The sequence below is a fragment of the Phlebotomus argentipes genome, unplaced genomic scaffold (assembly GCF_947086385.1).
Source record: "Phlebotomus argentipes unplaced genomic scaffold, Phlebotomus argentipes genome assembly contig_15, whole genome shotgun sequence".
Taxonomy (NCBI): domain Eukaryota; kingdom Metazoa; phylum Arthropoda; class Insecta; order Diptera; family Psychodidae; genus Phlebotomus; species Phlebotomus argentipes.
The window spans coordinates 12,642,239-12,664,421 of NW_026776181.1; positions in this window are offsets into that span (position 1 = coordinate 12,642,239).

Genomic DNA, 22,183 nt, shown 5'->3' on the forward strand with positions numbered 1-22,183 from the left:
GGACAGACGACAATGGGACGGAAGTGTTGTTTGGTTTGGCAGAGATTTTTGTGGCCACACCAGACTCTTAAGGAATCCTCCGGGAGGGCGAGGGTCTTTCCGCTCCTCCAGCACAGAGTGGCGCGAACAAAGGACTTGTCAACCCTTTTCCACAATTTTCAGATGATGATATCACAAACAATCCCATTATTTTTAACCCCTCATTTGTACGGACAAAGATCGCTGCAGAAGAGGTGTGAGAGAGAGAGGATTCAGAAACCAGTTGAACTTGATTTGAGAATTATTCGTGAAAATTTGTCAAGGGCCTCGCGTCAATTTATTGGCGTCTGTAATGGAAAATTTTCTCGTGATTTCTCAAAATAATCACTTATTAATTTCTTCGTCGCCCTTTCGCAGCGCTCAAATCCGCCGGGTGTTTGGCTCTTTATTAAACAAACATCGGTCAGGAGGCGCAGGGATTGTCATTATCTTTTAATCCTGTTACTCCTGCTGTGTTCGACACGGTGTCAATTTATTAACGTCGCTTTCACGCTCTATTCTTCGCTCCTCTTTGACACGCAAACTCGAGGCGGATGGACAAAAAAGACAGGCATTCCCAAAGTACCCTCATTGATAATTTAGCACACTTCGTCATTAATTTCCCTCCCCAGGCCAATAAGAGATTTGCGAGCAGGAGTGCAACAGTATTTTAATTTAATTTTCTCAAATACACTCGAGAAAATACAGAACTCCTCTTTCACATTGTGTAACAGTGATACTCAAGCTTCTATTGCCATCCTATGTTAGTTGAGTCGGAAGAGTGGGTGTGAGAAATACCGGAAGATTGCTGAAAACTTCCAGTGCATAGTGTTACTTTGAAAATTTGAAGCATCCTCGTGTCGCTTTTCCACGAGATATGCTGTCAGAAACAGTTCATTGAGAAGAAATAGAATTAGAATTCTCTAAGCTCGCTTACGTTCTTAGGAAATGTAGAGTTTGGAATATCTCTAAAGATTCTTCGTGTTAAAAAGTGATTATTTTTCAGCAAAAATTACATTCGTCTTTTCTGCGCACGATTTTCCATCTAAATCCTCATAGTGTTCGCCCCTTTTCCACTGTTTGACAAAGAGGTCTTTTTGGTTGAATTACCCCTTTATTGTGTGGGAGGATAGCTCGAGTGTTGCCCTCGTTTTTTGACGTACTTACACCTTCGTCGTCCCACTTGTCTCCTCGGCATATCACTGTTCTTACATTACCTGAGTGTACTTAGGTTACTTGAATGGGGGTATTTAACAAAAGATATTAGCATGTTTTTACCCTTTCTCGCTCCGCCAAAAGCCCTTCCATACATTCTCAAGAGGAGTTGGTAATTTTATCACATGTTTTCCTCCACTTTTTCTGCCACCCTTTTGTCGCTCATTCGCAAAAAAGAGCTGCTTGGGATCCGTTTCAAGTTGCGATGACCTTTTTCCCCTGTGCATTTTCTCATCTATTCCTGCACAGGCCAACCTTATGGCCACAGAGGCTCCACAATTACGGGGTGAGGGCTAATTTGCGATTTAAACTGCTTAGCTTTGGGGCGAGGTCGATTGCGGGGCATGTGTGGAAGGGAATTTGGGTGGAAGGTGGAGCTTAAAAGGATTTACCATAAGTTTTATACCAATCCTTTCTTGTCTCTGTATTGGGATTTAACCTATGAAGTGGTTGACTTAATACTTAAATTATTTGTCTCTGAAATGTTGAGGGTATTTCAATGCTTGCGATAATACTTTTTTTATTTGCATGATAAAGAAGGAGAAAAAATTGAGACAAAAATATTATGACAAGGCCAATATTTCTCAGTTTGAAGGACATGGATGAGGATAAGGAGAGAGTGAAAAAAGCGTATTTTAACACAATAAAATCATACAATATTGGACTGTAATTGAGAAGACGGAGGGATGAGAAAGGGAACTGGAGAAGGGTCCATTTCTATACAGGGATTAACTTTATCAAGGTATCGGATCTATTTCGATTGATATGTGATCTCGATTTTATTCCTTCGTTTTCCTGGGCTGCTGTACTTCCCTGATTTTTTTTTAGCCATATCCTCTTCCCAACATGTTCTCCACTAAATCGCCAAAATGTGTGAGTTTTTTCGTGGCCTCGAGTGTGGATAATTTTTCATGAATGGGAGCCTGTGCTGTATTTTTTTTCTCAGAATCAAAATTTATTTATTGCAATAGATTAGGGCTGTTAATAAAAAAAAAAAAGTAATACGGGAAAAATGACGAGCATTGAAAAACCGGAACATATTCCTCATGTTTTATCCTGTCTAAACGATGAGGATGTAGGTTTTTTGTGCAATGTGTGTGACTTTTTATATTCGGGAAAAAGGTATTTTTGTTACCATTTGCGATATGTGATTTTGTGCATTAATCCAGCCAAAGGTGCACACAATATGTGCATATGGAGTTTTCAGTATATCGCTGTACGACTATAGCGTGTATAACTGCCAAAACCCTCCCCAAGCCTCTAAATCCGGATAACAACGCACACAGGAAAATCCACAAAACACCAAACTCCAATGAATGGGTGTCTCTCGCTCACCCTCCACGCCGTCCATCCACGATTGCAGTCGTTTTTGGGAACGTCATATTTGTGCAATATATCCGGATTTGGGTGAGCGATCACAGAGATGGTGGGTGGGATGCTGGGTGGCTGGCAAGGCGGGAGAAAATGGAGAGCGAGAGGGAGAGAGAATAAAGCCAAAACAATCTGGATTTAACTCACCTCTCTGTGCAGGGTTTATTTTGCGTTGTATGCACGGTGGGTGTGCAGAAAAAATCGGAAGGGAGAGAATTACCTAACATTGGGATTTCGCGGGGCGGGAAAGGCTTCTGCGTGCATATATTCACAGTGAATTGCTTTCAGCGCATTCACATCCTTCTGCTGATTAGTCATTCTTTTGATAACAAAGCATGGCTGGTGAAGTATTGATTTTGATGGTGTATTATTGCTTTGGAATTTAAGGCAGACTTCATCACGATTTTTTTCTCTCAATAGAACTGCAAATTAATAATGTAGTGGGAAGAGTGAGCCACGGCGGACGTGAGATTCTCATTTCAGAGGATTCGAAGAGTTGGAAAAAAAGGATCATATTCGCCGGCTCTCTCCTAAAATTTTCTGAGAACGTTGGAGATTCAGTGAGTGAATTGCCAAGAGAGTTTGAATGTATTTGATTTGACATTATTCCACAGTATGGAGAAGAGGAAGTGTGAAAAATGTTGTGATGTGGGGCATGCAGAGACTTTTGTCGTTCCTTCATATTTACGGCATCATTCAGAAGTGAATCAATGTGGACAAAATTGGCCGACCGGAAGTGGCCAAGGGTTCGTCCAGTCAATTTCAGGACACCCAACTCTTATTCACACATCCAGAACTGGGTGACTCTGGATGTAAAGGAGATCCAATTTTTTTTTGTCGATAGGGAACAATTTTCTGGTGACAGAGGAAAAATTGAATTGAATTGAATTCTCAGTATTGGCATTTTTGCCTAGTGGAGAGAGACTGAGTATTAGGATGGCCAAAAGGGTAATTAAGAGTCGAATATGTTCACCCTGTGCATGGTGGAGTCGTCTCTAAGAGCAAATTTGCAGTGTGTCCCGGAGCAGAGGGATTGGCCGTGGTGACTCTTTTTCTCACTCGCTACATCCTCATATATTCTATATATGTATTAAACTTGCACTGGATGAATTGCCACCATTTACCATCCCTTCACTGAATCTTTCTCTCCCGCTGGATCTCCACCAGAATTCACAATATATCCTCTGAATTCATTGCTTCTCTCACACCCCTTTCTGCCATGTGAGAGTGCGAGTGTGAGTGTGAAAAGTGCCAATAACTGGGGATGTTGGGTGGCAATAGAGAGAGACTGTCAAAGGCCTGGGATTCTCTTGGTACATTTTTTAATGCCTGGACAACATAGTTGGGGAAAAAGTGGAGCTTCAGCACACATACTTTGTGTCTTTCTCACTCTATGCAATCCCCATGTATGGCCTCTGGGCCAGCATTTATATGCAAACGGAAACGGATTTACTATCCCAACCACCTCATTCTCCAGTGCGCTACTCTTTTTCACGACAGAGTGTATATGGAGACATATGAGGGAAAAGTCACAGCAGAAGAGATACTGAAGTTGAGGAGGGAATGATGGTTATTTTCATTGTCCATCGCGTTCATCTATTTCTCTGGGGCTTTTTTCTCCTTCCACTTTTCCCCCCAGATCCAGGTCTCAATCTGTGGAATGAGGAATGAGTGTTGTCCAAAGGCAAAAGTCGATTTTGATTCCCACTCATGTATGAATTGACGACACTTATTGAGCGATTCCGAAAGGGATTTGATGGTGTTGGGCAGAGAGCTCTGAATATCGAGAGGAAGATAATTACCACGAGAAAATTTATCTCGATATTGTCGTAGGTAAAAAAGGTGTGTAAATATATTCTTCACAGGGAATTATGCACAATAGAAGAGACGTGAAGTCACGTCGCAATAATAAAGCCATGTTAGCACACATGACTTGGTCATTTAGGGATTCCATGGCTGGTACAAAATGTGCCCTCGGGGATTAGAAACTTTTCAATAAACTACTGAACTGAACCTAGTCATGTAATTACATACCGCATTGTTCACCTGGAAGAAACATCTCAAATTATCTTTGAGACGATGAGATTGTGTAATTATGTGTTAAAATCAGTGTGGATGGAATCAAATTACTCCTTCACAGGACAATAAATGGAAGGTCCTCTTTTCACAAAAAGAAGAATGCAAAAAATCCACAATATTGCGTATTTGTAAGAGGGTTGGAGGAGGGAGACTCACAGAGAATAGCAGAGATTTATTGAGAAGATATCCTATTTGTGATAGGAAATTGAGTGGACGCAAGAAATCTCGGTTCTGCTTTTGTAAAGAATTGGAAATTGAGTAGAAAAAAACCGGCAATATCCTCATGGTTTGTCCCTTATCTGGCCACTTTGCCAGGAGAAAATTGAGTGAGATCATGTCGATTGATACTTGAGTCCTCAAACTATAAACATTTCTCCGTGCCGAGGGAGGAGAAACCGAAGGGACAACTGAAATAAATCTCTCGAGCTGATGCAGTGCGAAAACATTGAATCATATTTCATGCAGGGTTAGGAATTTTGGATTAAAGTTATGCCCGACTCTTAGAATGGGGAGGAAAAACGTTTAGGAAAAAATGAGAACAAGGACAATTGTCTGTTATTCTTAATAACCATTGGTTGAATGTTGTTTTTTCGCTCAATTGAATTGCATAACATTTTTGCCAAGCAATTGAGCAAGAAATGAGAAAACAGACAGTAGTCATATTTTCCACTTGCGTTCAACTAAATTCATGCAGCGAATCTCAAAATACAGGGTGGCTGTGTATTCTTAAGTAACTCGTCAAGTTTATACTTTGATTCTGAAATTGCGGTAACTTTAACCCAGAATTGTTTAAATAATTGAATATTGAGTGTTTTTACTATACATGATTTACCACTATTATTTTTAGATACACCCAGTTTTGGCAATAGAGATAATATGGAAATTTTGTGTTGGACGATATAAATTTTTTCCAACCAATGAAGTATTCAGTGTTTCACCATAAACGATAAAATATTTTTTATTCTCACACCCTAATAACTTTATCATTTGTTATTTAATAAAATGTGGAGCATATATTTCTTCTCTTCACTGTGATAGAAGAAATTGAAAGGTGGAAAAATTAGTCGTAAATTTTTCTCAGATTAGCAGTAGAAAAGTATCTTGAAGTTAGATACCCTATTGAATTGCAATCAATTTCTCTCGGTGTGTGATAAAATTGATTGAAATTTAAATGGTTTCTGAAGTGAAAGTGGCTAGAGATTGAAAAAGCATTTGGGGGACAATGGAAGTGATAAAAAATCACCCTTCTTGAATATATGCGTCCTGTTTTTCCTCTCCTGTTCACTTTTCCTCAGGGAGAAAGAAGAACTTTTGTGAATTGACCTTCTTTCAGAGGGTGTGGGAGAATGGAAAACGGGAGAACATTTAAATAGTCGTATTTCACTCGAGTCAGAGTTGTCCCCAAGTTAGCCAGAAAGTATTTGAGTGCTAAATTGGGGATGTATTCTGGAGAGACTGTTTCACTCTTCGGTGCTTTTTTGTGCCATGGGAAAATTCAGAGTGTGGAAAAGTCTTCAAATTCCAATTTCTCTCTCTCTCTCTCTCCCTCTCTTGCTATTTTGCTCACAATTTGAGGAAATGAAATGAATAGTCATTCAATTTAGAAATCATTGATATTGTGTGACTTGTGATTGAAAAGGGGTGTTTTTTGGGAGACATAAAATCCAAGCCACGTATTTTACCTTTGGGTGACGTTGAGAAGAGAGAATTGGGGTGTAAAGCTTAGCACATGAGTCAGAGGTCAATCAAATGACCAATTTTAATTCAATTGTGCGACTTTCTTGACTATTCAATCTCTCTTTCTCCCTCTATCGACATTTTTGGTTCCACCCTCAACTCACTTTGCTTGAAAGGGTGATTCTGATTGAGGGGGTGTGAGATTCTAGCCATATAACCGAAAGGATATGTCGCTATTTTATGGTGCACCATAAAGATAAGAAATTGCTTCGTGATCACAGCGATTTTCCAATGATTGAGGGTGAATTTTTGAGACTGTCGCCTTTGCTGGGGTGACTCTGGTGAAATTCCTAAAGGTCAGCAGATTATTTGTGTGTTTAATTCCCTGCGTTTTCTCCATTTTTTCCCCGATTGTGGGGGAGAAGAATGCGAATTGGCATCATCTGAAGATGCGTCACATAAAAAGGGAGAAATTCTGAGGATAGTAAATCGATCCGGAAGTGGCAATAAATTTGTGAGACGAAAAATACGTCTTCTGAAAAGGGAGATGAAAAATGTCACACAAATTATTGAGGGAATGCTTTTATATTTAATACATTAGAAGACGCTTCCTCAAGTGTTGTTTGTCTCCAGTGATCTCTTGAGGATTGCTTTTGAGGACTTTTGGGTCAATTCACTTGCGACAAGCCACTGAAGATCGCCAGGATATCTCAGTGGAAGTGTAACAATAATATTGGTTAGAAGAGGATTCTCCTAGATTTATTGCTCTCCAGTTTCCTTCATTGATCATATCGGTTTTGGGACCTTTTTTTCTTAATTTTTTTTTTGAGATAAGTAATTTGAAAGATCCTCCTGAAATTCAACACATTGTTAGACGGTTGAAATTAGTCTTCTGTTGCGTTAATTTATGTGTTTTTGACATCAACAGACTGACACTTCAAAAAATCCAAGAGATATTGCCCTTAGTTAAGGATTCTTTGATAAAAATCTTTTAATGGGACAAATTATCAAAAATGTGCGTGAAAATAATGCAATAATTCCTCCACTTAATTTTCGTGGTTACAATGTGATCAATAGTAGAGGAAGAAGATATCAAAGAGCGGATCTATGGTAGAATTGCAGACGATTAGTCGTGGTAATTATGAATTGCGAGCTGAATGTAGAGTGAATTGAGGTGATACCGTGACAGACAGAAACTGCGGAAAAATAATGCGACAGAAGAATTTTTTCTACTCTCATTTTTGGTCCAATCCTGACCATTCTTGGAAAACTCAATATGTGGTATGTAGTTAATTTTTTTTCAGTCTGTGCCTTTTGCATCATCTCTGTCTCTGGTGGTTTTATGTGAAACCCATGAGTATAGAAATAGGGCAAATTTTGTGAAAACAATTGTGGGGATTTATTGAAACCAAATTTTGACCATAAGACCATTACGTGAAGCAATGTAACAGAGAGATGCTGTGAAAAAGTGGCATGAGACTGAAGAAAAGCAGAAGCCGTAGAGGCAAAATGGTTGTGTGAATGTGTGTTAGCATTTTTTAGTTGGTCTCTTGTATGGCATAATTAGGATGCTTCGGTCACATTTGAATTCCTCAGTTGTGCAGACGCCCGATGATGCAAAAAGCACCCGACATGCACTCCCGTGGAGCCTGAGGACATGGTAACTCATATAGTTCTACCTCTTGATCAGACTACACAGGACAATCTCGTTAACGTCAATAGAGCGGGGGAAGTGTGGGAGAAGATCACAGGGAATATTGTTAGGTTGTGGCAGAAAAAGAGAGCGACACTTTGCAACAGACCAATCTCAATGGGAATTCATTTATTGTGTGCTGAAGTGAATAACATCAATAAATTTCCTATTCTCTTTCTCACTCTCCGAGGATGATGTTTAGTGCATATTTTTTTTAGTTAAAATTTTGGGAAGGGAAGAATGAAATGGCATGGAGAGCATGTGAAAGCCATTAGTTGCGAAAGAGGACATGGTGCAATATTTGGTGAAGAAGTCATTCTGAGGATTATACTGGACGGATGTGGGATTTCTCTATTCAACTGCAGAGCATAACAGGGATGCAAAGAAGCTCTGTTGGACCCTCAATTGTGGTTTTAAAATCACAAAGTCCATATTTTCATTCATGAGAGACGAAATATCTGGTGGTGTGACGATGAATGTGCCAAATTTTAACACATTTGGGGGTGAAAAATCCATATTAAATAGCAATTTTGCAATGAAATTACCCTTTTTTCCTATATGGACATAAAATAATGGCAAAGTCATATCTTTGACGTTGGGCACTTTTTGCTGGCATACCAAAACTAAAATCAATGTGTGGGTGTCACTCATATTAAAAACGCCAAACGCTATGGATCTATCAAGGGAAGGAGAGAGAGAGGGACAGTGACGGCGGGGGATGAACTGGGGATACTGTGGTGGGAAAAAAGAGTTGAGAAAAAATGAGCGAGTGAGAGAGCTGGAAAAAAGAGTTTCCATCAAAATCAACCATGTGTGTTGCCATCATGAACAACCCCATTTACAATATGAGCCGCGTGTCCTTAACGACTGGAAAAATGTTGAAAAAATTCACCCCCTCGTTTTTTGATTTATACCCGCGCACACCACATTCAACGTTGGTGAGGAGCGAAAGGGTGTGGGCAGAAACGGAGAGGCGTATAGGAAAACACTTTATAGAAAATATGCTGCCGGTTATCGATAAAAAATTGTATTTTAATCAATGGGTGATTTTTCACAATTGATTTTATTTTCTATGGTGCATAAAATAGGCGAGAATAATAAATCTGGGTGTATTTGAGGAGAGAACGTCTTGAATGGACGTATTGTTGAACACTTGGTGAGATTCAAATGGTTTTGGAGGTCAGAAAAGGACCACAATTCCTTGGAATGGACAAAAGTGGATGCGCGCCATAAATGAAATGACACAGAGGTGGATGAAATTGATTGCGCTAAATTGAAGGCAAAAGAGTCCCGTTGAGCATGGTTTTTTGTCAGTTTCTTCGGTATCAAATTGAAATGAAAGAATGTCGAAATATTGGAATTTTGGTTTGACCTGCAAAGTGCAACTTTTTTTTTGTTATGTTTCCCGTTGCATCATGAGAAATTCTCACAGTTTGGTGCATGGAAAGATTCAGGATGATTAATGAATGCTTGGCATAAAGGCGTGAAATGTCTTAATGTTCGGATATTTTCTCGAAATGCGTTGTTGTCCAAAATATTCTGCAATTGTGGGCGGAGACAACCACAAATGCTGCAACGTTTCACTATAAACAACTTAATTCAGAGTCTGAATCTTTTTCGAGAAAAAAAAAACACCTTAAACCGTCTTGTATAGAGAATGATAGATCACATCGTATTTTATTTGTGTAAAATGAAAAATGTCCCTGTATTCACAATTTCTACTCAATATTTTATTATCAAATATTTACTTTTACCACATGGTATTAAATTTACAGCAGAGAGGAGCAGACAGGGTGATTTGCTTGGAAAAAAACGGTATAGTTTTTATTTAGGGTGGGTGCGATTCCTTCGCTGGAAGGGAAAAAACTGTATTTTTTAACAACTCCTTTGCTCCTTTCTCTTTGTCTATTGCGTGCCAGGAATTTGGCATCCCTTTAAAAAAGGTTTCGTCACTTTGATGCAATATTTCTTCGGCATATTATTTTTGTGGCAGTGGCGTAAAAATAAAAAGGTCGACAAGAAGTTCTTTACCGTCTTGGCCTCTGCCTCAGATCAAAGGTGCATTTTAAAATTTCTCACTTGCTCCTTTTTTATGGCATATGGTCACTTACATGGTTTCTTCGGTGTGTCACAAAGGAATCCTCCTTTTTCTTCAACACTTTTTCACCCTAAGAGCTGTAAAGATTGGCAGAGATCCCGTTTCTCGATGGCCACTTTCGCCGACTTGAGCTATTGTCGGTTGGGCTCCTTTTGCATATGTTCTGGTTGCTTTTCCTTCGGGTTTTATGATCAATGCGGTCTGCAGTGCAAATTTAAATATGCATCCATTTCACCCACCCGAAAAATGTCCCTGGACGAGAGAGAGTTGGATGGAATAAAAATTTATTGTTATGGCATTGAGAGTTGAGGGAAAAAGTCCCTCAAATTGTTTGTAAAATTTTATTGGAGTTGCTTTGTGGCTGAGAGATGGTAATGCGAAGAATCTACTTTTTGGTGGAATTGCCAAATTTTTGGGCTTTTTCCCCCTTAAGACGTCTTCACACGCGAAGGATAAAATTTTCTCCATTTGACACGCTATACCATTTCACCTTTCCTTCGTATTGTGTAACTTTTTAGCATTCTCATTTCTTTGGTTCCCGCAAAAATGCATTCAAATATCCTGTCGAATAGTTGAGATCAATTGACATGAAATGTCACGAGATTGGCAGGATAGTTGTTTATTGTGCAAGGACGAAGGATTTCAACGTTTCATATCGCAGACATGAGGGTTGAATGGGGAGAACAAGGCTTGGATATGGTGTGAAATGTTTGAGAAATGTTGAGTGAAAAGAAATCAATATTGGCAGTTGGCTCGAGAGGGATAATGTCTTGCAATATTTGACTCTGTTACCACTCATTTCTGCTACTTAGAATTCCTTTCTCTCTTTCGTGCTTCTTCTCCTGTCGATTGCGTCAAATGTGGCGATAAATTGACAAATGAGCATATTTTTAGGAATGGTATTGTAGGCAAAATAGTAAGAGAGGATTTTTTTTGATTGAGAGAAAGTGAAACCGACACAAAGGGTATTACACAACATTTTTGTAAATGGAATAATAATTGCCTCGCAACATTATAAAATTTATGGCATTCTCAAAGAACTTGGCGACTAAGGGTGGTGTATGAATTAAAATAATCACAAAGTGTTGCACAGTACAAAGCTCTCGTGCTATGCATAATGAAAATAGAGCTTTCGCGAAAGAGGGTGCTGAATAGCAATCAATTGTAAACCAGTAAAATGCACTGAAGCGACTCAAAACTCACACATTTTTTAAAACATCCCCCTTGTGCGCCATAACCCTTGTGTTGTGTGTGCTTTTTTCACAAACACTGTACACTCATGTGTGTTTTTTGTCGTGGCCCCATTGTGTGATGCAATTCGATCGAGTTGAAAGACCAATACGCGAGTTTCATGCTATCGATGGGAGAGAGAAAGCTTCTGTGCTGCGTTTTCGAACACTGTCAACCACCAAAAGCTCTCTGTCTCTCTATCGCCCCTTTGCGTGGGCATTTGGGCGTTTGGGAATGGGCGAGTAACTGCCTCACATGCCGTTCGACATACACTTTTCCCGAATGCGGGGTTAGGGGTTGGGGGATGTTGCCTCTTTTTGCTTTCTGCGCTCACAGATACAAATGTATTTTTACAAAATGCACTCCACCGCCGGCAAACAAAACACATGAGACACACAGAGAGGAATCGGCAAAAATGTTCGCATTTGGGTGGGTGTGCATGTATGAATAACAAAGTGCATAGTTGTTTCACCACACTCTTTTTCAGTTGCCCCCAGAGAGTTAAAGAATGGGGGCGAAAGCGGGAAGATTGTGCATGCGAGGAAGCTTGACAAAATACGGTGGGATAGCGAAAGCTCATGTGAAAAGTACGGGTGGTGGCTTGGGTGGTTTGTTTGATATACAAATACACAAAACGTTAGAATCAGCGGCGAGAGGAGAATCATCCCAAACGGTTCAAATTGTACGAATCGAGGCATTCACTATTCATATTGACAGTTTAGTAAAACAATACTCCACTCGGCTGAATTATACATGAGGAGGTACTTTTGTCCTCTGCTACAAACGTGTTGCTATATAGTACTGGGACATTGAGTAGCAAACTGATATATGTATGTATGTGCGGAGAACTTTTTCCAATCTCCATCATCACGATGAGCATTTTTGTGCACACACTCTCTGGAGCATTGGCCAGAGTGTAGATAAAATATCAGATACAGTTCGAATACTTTACGTTTCATTTTACCATTTGGTTTCCCTACAACGCACTCTGATCCATTTTTTTTTAATTATACAAATAAACTGCAATGATTGTAAAAATGATATTGGATAGAAGTATAGTGGTGGATTTAATTACACAGCTACAGTAAGTATGTACATATGTAAATACATACAAGTCGTCGAAATTTATGGATATTTCAAAATCAATTGAAATGTGTGCTGATTAACTATAACTTTAGTTTAGTTTGCAAAATTAGCAATACTTATATTTTGAATTGAATTGCGTGTGTGATGTTCAGTTCGCAATGACTTTATATATTTTTGCATATATCAGAATATGTACATATCTTTTCAGATATTTTAATTTTTACATTCGATTCAAATTTAAAATGTGAAATATTCAAATATTCATTACTAGTATTTAAAAATGAATGTCAACTCAGGGAAAAAAGAGTAATACATTCCATATTGAGAGAAATGTAAAAGAGGTTCGAATAATTTTTCAATATTTCACATATTCGCATAAATTCATTTTGCAACACATGATATTTTATGTGCTGCGCTTTTTTGTGTATTGAAAACGCCTACATAACATAATATTGCACAATTTAAGAATAATAAATATTTTATTGGTGGAGAAAAATCACGCCATTCATTGAATGCAATAAATCACGATGGATAAATTGAGAATGAGATGTGAAAGTGTGGGGGGCGGAATAAAAAAAATAGTGTGGGTTTGATATATTTTAATCTGCAATCACCCTGCTCGTGTTGGTGTAGCAGAGGATAGATTAAAAGAGAAAAGGGGTTAAATTTAATAATAAAACTCGAACAAAATGGGTACAATGAGTAAAAAGAAGGGGGCATTGAAATCAGGGAACGCGGCGACTGTTCAGCAGCTTTATCCACCCTAAACCACCCTTATGTTACGCATCTATAGTGTATTACCACCAACCGACCGAACGACCAACCGACAACCCAGCAACCACTCTGAGGCGAACATGTGTGCTCCTGCAGTTCCCGACAAAATCCCTTCGAGGAGATTCACTTCGCCCTGTCGCGCCCCTTTTTCACATATTTCCATGCAGTCATTCTTGTAGCGCTTCTGAGGCGCAATTGAGGGGCGTTCAATTTAAGGAAAAAGATACCTCATACTTTGTTATGATCATTCCTTGTGCCAAAACATCTCTTGCCTTGCTTCTTATTCAACGTCAAAACTGAATCATTTCAGAACGACTACAGTTTTATCTATCACACAATGTACGAATTGAATGACTGACTAAAAAGGGTTTTATTTAACCTGTCTGTTAACCCCTTTTAGTTCAGCAAGAGTTCAATGTTCACGTATGTGTGTAACATAATAAAATGAGAGAAATATCACCCCTTATGGTGCGGGAGCGTGGCTTCCCGGTTTGGCCACATATCCCCTTGAATCTCTTTTTCCTCTCACTCTGCTTGGCATCATAAATTGGTGTGACTGAGAACTTTTGGTTCTTTTTCTCTCGCTCTGTCCACTGTGTACTTCTCGTAATGTTTTTAGTTGGAGGAGAGAGAGAGCAACCCTCGGAAAAGCCAGAAAACGACACCACATGCCCAGAGAACATTACACATTATAACTACCCTCTAGTAAAAATTTCCCATTGTCCTTTCTGGGATTTGGTCTGCACCCTCTTTCTCGCCCATCTCATGATTATTCACCCAGCATCACCCCTCCTAGAGATGTTGTGATGCATTTTGTGCATTAAAAGAGAAATTTCCTCCTCGTCTCAATGTTCAATTCGCACTCGATCTACGCATATAATGATGGCAATTTCGACCGGCGAACTGTTTCCCTGTGTCATTCCTTTATCAACAATGGGTTTCAGATGAGAGGGATGATGATTTAAAAAAACAGAATCCAACTATTTCAGATTGATTGAAGAGAAGCATGTCAGAGGGCATTGAAGAAATAATTAGGAATCTTATTTATGTGCAAATCACGTCCAATCTAATAAAATAGTGGGAAAAATCACACATGTGAAACAAAATTGTATAAACTAATTGTTTATCCATGTGTGACTTCCTCATTATTGGATGGAATTTTTGGGAAAATTCATTTGTGGTGCAATTATAAAATGATAATTGGTCCGCTAATAGGCTCAAAGTAAGCTAATTAAATAGATAATTGGAGCAATTGCGTGCAGTAAAGCAGATTCATATTCTACCATCTCTGGTGGAATGATGTGGTTTTCCGCGGAGATTGGTGGAGACGCCTTTTGGATGGATATTCGCGTGATGGGTCGCCGGAAAGTGCACAAGGCTTAATGATGGGGTGCAGAGTCTGGTGGGATTTTGTGGTGAAAAAGTGCATAGCATGGTTGGTTTTTTGAAAAATTTCCCGACACTTTCCCAGACTGGGTGCATATGGAGTTCAGAGGTTGAGAGTCGATGATGGCGCGGCTATGGGTGGTCAGTTGTGGGGATGGAGGGTGGTTTTGCCATGCAATCGAGAGTTTTAAACTAGACTGATGGTCTATGGTTTGCAACACCCAGATCAATATATAAATTTTTTCTCCGGCAGAGCTTTGGACGAGGCTGGAATTGATGCAGGGTTCGGACGGTTTGGGAGGAGAAGTGGAAGAGTTGAGTGGGTATTTGTTGTTATTGTGTGAATGGTTGACGTTGCCGATGCAGCTAGCTGAAGTTTGCAACGGCGTCAAGGGGGGTGGCATAACAGTTGGGGAATTTTAGGGGTGCTTCAGTAAATGCATTATAGTTGATAGACATCAGCGGTTGCATGGCTTCAAAACTGTCTCACTTTTTTGTATAAAATCTTCCCAACACAATCAAAGTACATATGTGCGTAATTTAGCTTTAATGTTTAGTGTTTGTGTACGTAGATTACTGAAAAAATTCAGATGAAATATATTTTATAGATATGAAAACTATAATAACTATAATATTATCAGTTATTCTTCGTTTTAATGCAGTTTTTGTCTTTTTCGTTCTCGCTATTTTATAGCATGTTTGTGTTCGAAATAGGAGTGCTCTTCATGTTCTCTTCGTCTACAAATTCCGGCGAACTCTGCTCTATTTCACGTGAGTAGTTTAATACTGTGCGAGTGTCCTGACACTTTTCTGCTCAATCGCCACCTTCAAACTCCAACCCTTCCCGAAAATCCATCGCTTTCTCTCTCTCTTGTTGAACTATCAACTGGAATTCTTGTCATTTATCGCCGAATTTGTCCTCCACTTTCGCATGATGGGGCTTGGAGATGGATGTTTGGAAGAATAGGGAAGGCGTATTGCATGCAAATAAACGGAAAGCATTTGAAAGTTTGCGTTGGAAGCTGTCCGGGAAAAATCCGAGTGCGGGATGAGTGTTCAGTTTTTACAAACCCCCATCCACAAACAATGTGAGTATTTTGGCCGAGGATAAAGAGTGGAAAAGATTGAAGTGGTGTTTTAAACTTTAAATGTCCTTTTGATGGTAGCGTCAATAGTGAGCCTCTGGATAGAGAGAAAGGCGAACTATATGGGCAACATGCGAAAATCCTGTGAATACTTCGCTGTATTTAGTAGTTTGAATCCACAACAAATTACAGAGTGGTTTTTCGATCTTCTCCTCACACTCGTGCAACTCTTTGGTTGTCCATTTTCCATGAAAATTTAAAACACACTGAGAACTATGGGTGTACTGTCTGTCGTAAAACGGTTCATTTAGAAACTTGTTGTATAAATTGCACTTTACGGTAACAAAATATATCTAATCCAATTTAAATTCACGATTTGTTAAGGCCGTATCATCGATGTCACGGTGTTTGCGTTTGAGTTTATAGTTCTGTTTCAGTCATAGAGTTGGGAAAAGTTTTTTTCTCAGCGGATAGAGATTAGGAATGGTAACAAATGAGTCATAATGGTACTGGGAAATCCACCCATTTTGCAAGTCTGACCAATTTGGTGCGCCTGAAAAATTTAGAGGGTGGATGAATGGTGTGACATGGGGAATGATTATTGGAATTGGAAACGCTTCTCAGTGCTCTTTCCTGACACTATGCAAACTGTACGGTATATGTTGCTCTTCAGAAATCCCCTCCTGAGCATTGACGCATTGTCATACGCGTGTATGTGTCCGGCAGCAGTTCAAGAAATTTTATGCTTTACTTTTTTCCCGTTAGTCCCTAAGGATGGACTTCTGTTGAGTGAAACTAATGAAGATGTCCATTTGAATGGCGAAACAATGCGGGTGGGAAAGGACTCTGAAGAAGTAGGAAAACAGTAAGGACCCCCGCAGTGGATACTCTCGCGACCGCCATAAACTGGGGATGAGGTCTCTCACCAGTGAGTCTCGGTGGGAAAGGTATATGGTGAAAGAAGAGACAGTCTTTCCACTGAATTCATGGGTCATGTGGAGGAGTTTAATGGAATATTTCGCTGGAAAGACTTTCCTTTATGATGGCTGTGTCGCGTGTTGTAAAAATCCGTAAAATTGTAATATTTGTTGGCCAATTTATGACGGAAGTTGAGCCACCGGCTTGGGTATTTTTACGATGGTTGGCGGGACACCAAAGGAAGTATATGGGCGTTGGGCTTCCCTAGATGGGCAATTCACTTGTAGGTTATTTGAGCTGAATTGAGATTTATTAAACAGAAGCAAATTGATTTTAGTCCCTACAACTTTCTTGAACTTCCAGGGAAGAGAGAATCCTTGGAAGTGAAACAGTGTTTTGCACAACAAGATGTTTTCACGCAAAGTTAGCGGGAAATTTCTTACACACTTATAAAGTGAATGTAGCGATTGTGGTTGCTTCAGGTGATATATTTTATATTAAATTTCAATTCACGCTAAAGGCGAGAGTGACTTACTAGAAGTGAAAGAAAAGATGAAGCTATTTTGACAGTGTTTATGAGGATTTGTATGTTATTTTTTCACGAAACTACTGAAGTGCATTGTTACAAATAAAGTGTGATTGCTTGGGTGTGAGATAGGGGCTGTGTCAACGCTTGAAACAAGTGAAGAAGTCTGGTGTTGACAGAAATAGATGATCCTATTAACAGATAACTATTTATACTTTGTCGTAGTCTTCTCACACATTCTAATAACATATCACACAAAAATGAACAGTGTGTTTACTGCTGTTTAACATGAATTTGGGATTTTATTTAGCTAAATTTGAGATTAGTATGCAATAAATATAAATCCAATGTGTTTAATCTTGTGTACAGAAAAAAAATTGCTAAGTCAAGACGTGTTCTTGTAAAAACAAATACATTCATGTATGTCTGCCTTCCCCAATTCACATTTCTTTGGGGTGGCGTAAGAGATGCGCGTGGAATCTGGGAAATGTTGTCGAACATAAGAATTCCTCCCCTCATCTTTTCCTTCTACTCAATTCTCCTCGGTAAATATTAAGTAAGCAGATAAGCGCTCGGATGATTCTTAAACACTCCACCATTATCATCTGTCGCTGGGCTTAAGCCTTTGCCATGCTGCCTCTCATTTGGGGGATGGCATGGAAAATTTATTCCATTTCTTATTCACACTCCTTTGGAATTTTCCTCACTGTATACAATTGTCAATGTTGCCGACTCTGTGGCGACCTCCCCCATTTTTCAACACAAACTTGCGTGATATTTCACTGTGCTTAGAGCGCTCGTGCTGAGGAAAAGAGGAGAGGCTGATGAAGAAGATTTGTAAATGGATGCTGGAAGTGGGTTGGACGTGAAAATAAATGTTGGTAGAGTGTGATTAAGCCACTTAAAACACAGCCACGAGACGCAACTAATCCGGTTAAATCATCTTCCCTTTTTCAATTTCCTAAGTGTGCGATTTAAGTTCATTAAAACATGTCTCCTGCCTTTTTTTTCAATTGTCCTCCACCGTATTTTTTTATTTTCCTTTGTACGGTACAATTGTACCTAATTGAATTTTCTGGTCAATTTATAGTGTTGGTATCTTACAAAACTTCCTCAAAGTACCTACTGGCAATAAATAATGTTGAAAAGCAGCGTTCTATTCATACATTAATAAATTCGATTACTTTTTTTTTAAGAGATTGCACAATTTCTCGGTGGAAATTGATGAAATTATCTCGCTCAGGGCGTTTCTAAATGGAATGAAAATCTATGATTTAATTGAGTTTTCCACATGATGGTGAAAATGTTTATTTGTACTGAGGGCAGACGCGCTCTATGAATACAAATAAGTTAATGGAAAAGAGCTTGTGGAAAAATTCTATACTATATAGCATGAAAATTCTCACAAGGAGATTTTCTCTCTGTGGTTCAACTATGTGCAAATGTGTGTCTGATGGGTATTTTTTTTTATTACACAATTTTCCACCATCGTCCATTGGTATAAAATGATTTACTTCCTATATTTTTCCATCACGTTTCACATAAATTTTTTTTCTCTCTCGTGATGTGTGCATCATATTTTCTCATTCATTCACCCAGTAAAATGACAAATAACCTTCCCTCTAAATCGAAAGCAACAGAAGTGAGTTTAAGTTTATAATTGATGCCTCTCGTCCAGGGAAATTGCTGTTCGAGTCCACTTCCGCTACTTAATAACTCCATCATTTTCCACATAGCGTCCACATTTTGGGTGCAAAAGCCTAAAAATATTTTTCCTCCCTTAGTAACTATAATGGTTTATGATGTAGATTTATACAATGTTGGCGATGTGTGGATGAAAGCTTTTTTCTATACTCTTTCACTTGGATAATTTTTTTGAATAGAAAAATGTGTGTGTTATAGGAAAGTGCATGACATTTCATCATTTTTCATGCCCAACATCATTGCACATTTTCTAGGAAAGCTTCGGTAATTGTGTGCGACAGGGAGAGCGTTAAAGTTTTTGCAGCTATACAATAAAATATAATTACTTTAGAAAGTATTTTTTTCTGCAATTGATGTTTATTTGGGTGTTTGTGAGAAATGTCGTGGAGAATAGTTGGGAGTTTAGTGTCAGGTCTAATTTATTTTTTACCATCTTTTGGGTTCTATTTTTTTTTGTTTGAAATTCTTTTTCGTTTTACTTTTTCACCAAATAGAGCATATTTGTGGGGATCTAGTTTAGAGGACAACTTATAAAATCATAAAAAATGTCCCAAAATTTTGTAAAAGACTGGTCTCATGTAAATTCACCCAGTATTTTTCAACTACCTGAAGTGAGTTCAGTTCTTGGGAGAAATTTTTATATGCACAATATTTGCTGCGGGGAAGATATTGCCAAGTATTGTAAAATTTCGGGTAGAAACAATTTTACTGCGTCAAGAAGAAATTTTCAGGTCTCCTGGTTGTGAAAATTTCTCCTTAAACAAGGTTTATTGGAAATCAGGGTGACAGAGAGTATGTGCATGTGGGTGTGTGTGTGTGGAGTCTATAAAACAGTTGTAACTGATTGTGTGTGGGGAAAATGGTGAAAAATATTAGAAAATGGGCACCATGAAGATTAGGATTTAATCCTATTTGTGAAATTGGATTAGGGGAGAGGACCAATAATAAAATTAAAATTGATTTTGATTTCAGCCTAACCCTTTTCACCCACCTTTGGCCATTCTCTTGACCCTTTTTCGGACTCATGGATGTATAAATTTTCAAGTCATTCAGCTTGACACCCACATGGTGAGGCATTTATAAATATTTTCGCAAAATTAGCTTTCAACCCTTCTTCTCCGAGGCGTTCGAACTGTAGGGAGAGATTTACCTATAATAAATTCCTAGTGAGATGTGCATGCGTAGAATTTCGGGAAGGATTATGTGCTGTGCAGCATGGAAAATGTGATTTTTCGAAAAAGGCAGAATGGGCAAAATATTTGGACATTCAATCATAACTCAAGCTGAGGAATATCGACTTTGAGGTCTCATTAGGTGGTCTCTTTATTTATGCGAAGAAAGGGTTAAGTCTATGCTTGTTTTTTCTTGTAATACGCTTACCTTTGGTTCATTTGGCGGGTGGCACTTTTCAATATTACGTGCTTCTGACTCAATATGACCTGTAATTGGATTGACGTTGATGAACCACTCTCGTCACATTGTAGGTATGCATGTTCCTCTCAATTTGCATGCTGTTGACAGAGTTGTTGGACACCATTTGACCTCTTGATTTGGCATACCATTCCAATGATTGCAGTCACATTGATTAGAGGGCTCTGCGAAATCTGGTTTTTGCTGAATTTTTGTCGGTTTGAATTCCCAATGAAGGTGTGGGATGCTTTTGAGTATATGCTTTTGCTGATGGAGGGACAGTGATATTCCCATTCCCTACATGTCGTCTGATTGTTGATTGTCGGCACAAACAATCGCGTCGCAAACAGTCCAATAAGTGTGAGAGTCTTTGACTAGGGAAGCGCGCAAATACGCCGTGTGGGGTATGAATGGGTTAATTTAGCCCATCCACATGTCACTCAATTATACATTGAAGCTTCTTCGTCGACCCCCCCATCCAACCACGAAAGCTTTCACTGTGTCTGGCGATGATTGTGCCTCCATGTTATGTCTGGTGTGTGTATTTTGCATTACACAAGGCAGCTTCTCAATTAGTGTCTCACTGGTTGCGGTAATTAACTTTGGCGAGAGAGCCACATATGTAGATAGATGCGGAGGAAATGTACACCGGGATGTGTTGTTCAACACGATATATCGTTATCTACTCAACTTTTGCACTCATGCATTCACAGAATTTCACCTCTATGTCGGTTGTATCTCATGCTTTTTTCTCGCGCAGGGCGTTGCTGTATAGAAATTGGTGCTATATGTATGCTTCTGGATTTCCTCTGTTGTGTCTTCCCTACCAGATAAATACTAGTAGTGGGAAAAGTACACACAACATGATGATGTGTGGTTCCCGGTGAGGGTGGAAAGTTTCCGCAAAACAATTCGGCATTTTGGAAAAGTTACACTCTCATTTCAACAGCAATTGTGAATTTGCATTGGTAGTGTTTCATTAATTCATTGATTGAAATATTTCACCGAAATTTGAAATATGCCGAGTGTAAAGCAGTTGAAAGCGCGAAAAAGCAACATTGGTTGCGGAAAAGTTTCACGTTGGTTCGCTTTATTTAGGATGGGATATATCATCACCTTTTGTGATGTTCATCTCCACAAAATCGCACTCAACCTTTAGTCGTTCGGTTGGCATGAATTTGAGATGGTTACTGAGGGAGGAAAACACCAAATCCATCATCATGAATTTACACTCTTGTGCAAATTGACACGACTTTTGACTTTTTCCTGGCACACCGAGAGTGAGATTGTGGTGTGACATGAGTTTCCTAATATTGCTTCGATGCTGGGAGACACTTTTTAATCCATCAATGTTTAACATTTCTGTCTAGTGGGTTGAGATTGTTTTTCGCTTCGTTATAAATTAAGAGTGTCCATTCCGGGAGGGTTGGATCAAAGAACTGATTGGAACAATTGATATGTGACAAAATGTTGATTGGATGACACGCCAAAATCGAGTGAGTACTTGGAAGTAATAGGATTCCCATCGAATGCTTGATGGGCTTTTAATCAGAAGGTGTTGCAAATTAAATTTTCGCAAATTTCATTGGTGTGTGAATTCTTTGTGTGAAAATTGTCTCATTATGACAACATCACCTGGAATTGGTATGCTTGAAGGATTACAATTAAATTAGTGATGTACAATCTTATTAAAAAGAGGGACTTGTGGAAGGTGTTTGAGGGACAAATTACTCTAATTAAATTCCACAGAGTTACCTTCTTCATTTCTCTACACTCCCTTTTCATCCACTAATTTTGTCCCCATAAAATGCACCTTTCTCTCCCACAACGAATCTTTCACCCTTCCTGTGGTTGGGGTTTTTGTATTAATTTATAAAAGCTCATTGAGATTTCGACATAATATAAAATGGGTG